The following is a 6,597-nucleotide window of genomic DNA, read 5'->3' as shown; positions in this document are numbered from 1 at the left end:
TACTACTACTATTATTGTTATTATTATATTATATTATATTATATTATTATTATTATTATTATTATTATTATTATTATTATTATTATTATTATTATCATTATTACTTTATTTTGCTACTATATATAAGTAAAGGTTGGGGCAATTACCGAGGGTATTTTGGTAATTTTAGTGACCCACATTATTTTTATTATTATTATTATATTATTGTTATTATTGTTATTAATATTATTACTTATTATTATTATTATTATTATTATTATTATTATTATTGCTTTACTTTACTACTATATAAAAGTGAAAGTTCAAGTGACTACCAAGGGTATTTCGGTAATTTTAGTGACCCCAACATTTACTTATATATGGTAGTAAATAAAATGATTACACATGCATATGGTTTTTTCTTATATTTATTAGTTTTGTGCTCATTTTTATTGTGCAATAAAATAGTTACACATGCATATTGCTTTATAGAAACCTAAATGCAAAAACTATGACATATAATTATCCAATACCAAATAAGATATTAAAAATAAGACAAATATAAGGATATAATTACTTTAGTAAATTTGATTGTAAATCAGGATTTTACCATTTAAAGTTAGATGAAGATTCTAAGGAATTAACTGCATTTACGGTACCACAAGGATTTTATGAATGGAACGTATTACCATTTGGATATAAAAATGCACCAGGTAGATATCAACACTTTATGGATAGTTATTTTAAACAGTTACCTAATTGTGTAGTATATATAGATGATATACTACTATACACAAAAACCAAAGAAGAATATTTAAAATTGTTAGAACAATTTACAGATATAATGGAAAAATCAGGAATAAGCTTAAGTGAAAAGAAAGCTAAAATTATGAAAAACTAGATAGAATTTTTAGGAATACAAATAGATAAGAGTAGAGTAAAAATACAACAACATATAGTACAAAAAATAATAAATTAGATACAAAAAGAAATTACAATCATTTTTAGGATTAGTAAACTAAGTAAGAGAATATATACTAAAATTAGCAGAAAACCTAAAGCCATTACAGAAAAATTAAAAAAGGATGTAGAATAAAATTACAATGAAGAAGATAAAAAACAAGTCCAGAAAATAAAAATACTTTGTAAGGAATTACCAAAATTATAATTTCTAGACGAAAATAAAAAATTTACATATATAGTAGAAGCAGACGCAAGCGAATATAGTTATAGAGGAGTACTTAAATATAAATATGAAGAAGAAAAATTAGAACATTATTGTAGATACTACTCAGGCATGTTCAATGAAATAGAGATAAAATGAGAAATAAATAAAAAAGAATTATGCTTAATATATATAAATGTTTATTAGCATTTGAGTCATATATTGTATATAACAAGTTTATTGTACGAACAGATAATACACAGCTATGTTGGTGGTTAACAAAGAAAATACAAAATTCAGTTACAACAAAGGAAATACGGAGACTAGTCTTGAACATATTAAATTTTACATTTGCAATTGAAGTAACTAGTACTAACAAAAATGTCATTGCAAATTACTTGTCACGACAAGGCTACTCAGACTGATTTAACAACAGAAGAAGTTACTAGTGACGTTACTCTGAATGATTTACTAGTTCAATTATTTGAACAAGTGAAATTATTAAAAGAACAAGTTACTCTACTGACTACTGAAGTCGCAGAATTAAAAGTGCAATTTGAGCACTCTAAAAAATAGGAAAAAGCCAAAGGCATAGATATAGTGCAGGAAGAGCACTTTAAAAAACTAGACCTAGAAGGTGACGTTCGGACACACCTTAAAATCGAAACGGTTGTTACATATGCAGGAACACCAGGTATAGCTAAGGAATTATCCACTACAAAAAATTTACCAAAATTCGAATTACCAAAGAAAAAGAATTACAACCTAAATAGGATATTTGAAAAATCTTATGCACCACCAAATATCCAAAAGAATGAACTATTTGTACCCCCGTAGTTATACCCTAATTCAGAAGCAATTAACCAGAAAAAATAAGCTTACAACTATTTAACCCGTGTTTATATTAAAAATTTATATACAATCCAAACCTTACTAAATACCAAATCCTTCCAAGATATTGAGCTAGCCAAAAACTACCAAGGTTATATAATCCAAAAGTTACAAAATTATAATAAACTTATTCCGCTCCCAGGAACCAACCAAAATTTAGTCGCTACATGTTATTCTTATGGATTATTATCAACAGTATATACAACAGATGGGAAAGAATTAGCCATGATTCCTGAAGTACATAAAAAAATTATAACATATATAAAAATTACAAAGGGACAACTATTTTATGTAAGATTTTATTCAGCCTCTCTGATATACTATTTGATGAAATTAAACCAGTGGTTACAGTAATAAAAATTGGTATGACAAGAGAGTACATTATACCAGAAGAAATATCTGAACAAGACGAAATACAGAAACCTGAGATACCATACTTTTTCAAGAACAAACGAGTTATTGGCTTGAGCATAATTATACAAGAGTTAGCACATAACTATTTAAACCGTAATCCAGTTTGGAATTATTATTCTAGAGATCATTTATTGGTTTATTCAACATGTAAAGACATGGTTGAAGGGCATTTCAGGCCCTTTTGGTAGTACTACTAATTTGTCTTTTTTTTTTGGTTTCCCATCCAGTGTCCAGTGCTCGCATTGGAGCCTCGACTAATTCGAATCGCGTGTTGTAGGGCACATTAAGGTAACAGCCTTCCCAAAAGAGTTTTCTCTATACCCAGGGTCGAACCGTCAATATTTGATTAAGGGTGGAGCAGCCCCATCCACTGCACCACAACCCATGTTAGTGTACTACTAATTTATCTTTTTCTTTTTTATTTTCTATCCGGTGTCCTGTGCCGGCATTGAAGCCCCGACTAACCTGGATCACGCGTTGCAAGGCTACTAATTTGTCTTTTAGTAGTACCAAACCTTTACTTTATTATTAGTAGAATATTACGATTACGACTATTATTTCTATTTCTATTATATTTATTTTTAATTATTATATTATTTTTTAACTACTACAGTGAAGGTTGGGATGACTACCAAGGATATTTCGGTAATTTTAGTCACCCCAACCTTCACTTATATATAGTAGTAAATAAAATGGTTACACATGCATACGATTCTTTTCTTATATTTATTAGTTTTATCCTCATTTTTATGGTGCAATAAAATGATTACACATTCATATTGTTTTTTTCTTATATTTATTAGTTTTGTCCTCATGTATTATTTTAATAATATTTTTATTTAGACCTTTATAATTGAATTATACATGATAGTATTTTTTTTATAAATATATTTTTGATCCTTATTACATGACTACCAAGGGTATTTCGGTAATTTTATAGTGCAATAAGTGAAGGTTTGGATGACTACCAAGTGTATTTCGGTAATTTATGTATTATTTTAATAATATTTTTATTTAGACCCTTGTAATTGAATTATACATGGTAGTATTTTTTTATAAATATCTTTTTGTTCCTTATTAAATGACTACCAAGGGTATTTTGATAATTTTATGGTGCAATAAGTGAAGGTTGGGGTGACTACCAAGGATAATGCAGTAATTTATGTATTATTTTAATAATATTTTTAATTAGACCTTTGTAATTGAATTATACATGGTAGTATTTTTTTATAAATATTTTTTATTCCTTATTAAATAACTACAAAGGATATTTTGATAATTTTATGGTGCAATCAGTGAAGGTTGGGGTGACTACTAAGGGTATTTCGGTAATTTTAGTCACCTTAACCTTCATTATACATAGTAGTAGTATCTTTTTTTTCTTATTAAATGACAATCAAGGGTATTTTGGCAATTTTATGATGCAATAAGTGAAGGTTGAGTTGACTACCAAGGATATTTCAGTAATTTAGTCACCCCAACTTTCACTTATATATAGTAGTAAATAAAATGATTACACATGGATATGATTCTTTTCTTATATTTATTAGTTTTTTCCTTATTTTTATAGTGTCTATACATGCATATTATTTTTTTCTTATATTCATTAGTTTTTTCCTCATGTATTATATTTTTAATAATATTTTTATTTAGATCTTTGTAATTGAATTATGCGTGGTAGTAGTTTTTTAATAACTATCTTTTTTGTTCCTTATTAAATGACTATCAAGGGTATTTTGGTAATTTTATGGTGCAATAAAATGGTTACATTTGTATATTATTTTTTTCTTATTTTTATTAGTTTTGTCCTCATTTTTATAGTGCAGTAAAATGGCTACACACGCATATTATTTTTTCCTTATATTTATTAGTTTTGTCCTCATTTATTATTTTAATAATTTTTTATGTAGATCTTTGTAATTGAATTATACATGGTAATAATTTTTTATATCTATATTTTCATTCCTTATTAAATTACTTATTTTTTATACCCTAATGGTGTAATAAAATAGTTGCACATGCATATTATTTTTTTTCTTTTATTTATTAGTTTTGTCCTCATTTTTATGGTGCAATAAAATGGTTACACATGCATATTACTTTCTTTTTTTTTATATTTATTAGTTTTGTCTTCATGTATTATTTTAATAATATTTTAATTTAGACCTTTGTAATTGAATTATACATGGTAACAATTTTTGTAAATATCTTTTTGTTCCATATTAAAGGACTACCAAAGATATTTTGGTAATTTTATGGTGAAATAAATATTTCGGAATTGAAGTATGTATCCTCAACTTATATATTTGAAACTTTCAAATAAGACGTACATCATATACTTTTTCAGGAATGTCCAAACGAAAGACGTGCCAGCAACTGTAGTTGCAACAATCTAGCCAGATTTTTATCCACTTATATAATCACTTTTGTATTGGTTGGACCAATCTAGCAAGCTCAATTTTGTTTCACACTGAATGTATATCTTATGTTAACATCGGTTCATTGTACTACATTTCTTTTCTTTTACTCCTATAGTAAACAATTAAAGCAAGTAGGAAATAATCATCCCCAAAATTAAATCTCTTTTGCACATTAGTGTTGCCAAAATTCCCGTACGTTGCACGAACACGGATATCTAATTATCGTAAAAGCGAAAGCATTTCAAGAAAACGAAGAATTAATTGGGCGACAAGATTAGGTTTCAAAAGTCAAATAGTACTTAAATTCGAAAGAATATAAAGGACTATGACACAAATTGAAGGGGTAGCTTGATAGGAAGATGAGATTGATACATTATCATTATCACAGAGTTGGGATTTGGATGAGATTGATACATTATCATTATCATAGAGTTGGGATTTTAGTTATTTCATTATTTATATATATTCAGAAAACACATAACAACATCATTAAAGTTATTTTGAATTTTTTTAAAAAAACGTTTTAAGTTTGTGAGGCCTATTATCCAATTAAACTAAATAAAATCATCATAAATACCTTTTTCTTTAGGTCCAAATGATGTGACAAATGTACTTCACTCTCCAATAGAGCATGAAACAAGGAAAAACTAAGATTTTTTTTTTTTTAAAAATCAGAATTTGTTGGATTAGAAATTTTTTTAATTACTTTTTTATTTTCATTTATTTTTCAGTTCTTTTTTGTTTCTCTTATCTTCTTCCAATTATTCACCATTTTCTTTCATTTTCCCAATATATTTTTCTTCTCTTTTTTCTTTCACTTCTTTCTCCTCGTTTTTCAAGTTGTTTCACCTTAAGTTTATAATCGATACATTGCCGTACGTCTATTATTTTTCTTTTGATTTTTGTTATGAAGCTATGATTTTTTGGTTAAGAAAAATATAAGATTTAATTTCAATAAAATTTCATTTCAACATAATTATATTTTCTTATAAATTTTAATTTGAAATAATCCAATTGTGATTTAGCAGTAATTGTGATGACAAAGGTTATTAGAGCAACATAGATATAAAGAAAAAATTTATAAGCCAATCATATCTCTCAACTCACCTTATTTTAGGTTTCTATCTAAGAAAAAAATTAATAACAAAAAGGGTGGAGCTATTTAGAAGAGACAAAATAAAATAAAATAAAGACGGAAAAGAAGGAAGTGACCAAAGCTGAACATTTGTGAATGGTGAAATGTAGATAGTAATGGGAATTCATGGGAGGATAAGAGTGGAGGAGAGAGAAAGAAGAAAAAAGAAAAAGAAAAAGAAAAAGAAAATTAAATCAATTGAGACGTGAAAAATAGTAATTGGTGTGTTATTGCACTTCCTTTAATTTCTTGTAATTGATGTTGGCTTAAAATGAGATATTTATTCTACTTTTAATTGTTAAATGGGGCAATAGGATGCCCGTAAACTTTAAGTGTCTATTTACAAATCTAAAACAACTTTAGCCAAAGCTTTATGTATTTACTCTTTATATGTAACTTATTCCATCATGCTTATCAAATTTTTTTAATACAAATAATGGATAAATAATCTTGAAACTAACTTATATTTCTAATCAAATTTAAGATAAAATCATATATTTTATCGAAAAATTATTATCACTTATTCTTCATTTCAAACGATTCACAAGTACTTTTAGTTGGAACTAGTTTTTGATATTGAAGTATTGTTCTTA

The sequence above is a fragment of the Capsicum annuum genome, chromosome 11 (assembly GCF_002878395.1).
Source record: "Capsicum annuum cultivar UCD-10X-F1 chromosome 11, UCD10Xv1.1, whole genome shotgun sequence".
In the NCBI taxonomy this organism is placed as follows: Eukaryota; Viridiplantae; Streptophyta; class Magnoliopsida; order Solanales; family Solanaceae; genus Capsicum; species Capsicum annuum.
The sequence above is the reverse complement of the archived record's forward strand: the minus strand, read 5'-3'. Positions refer to the sequence as shown.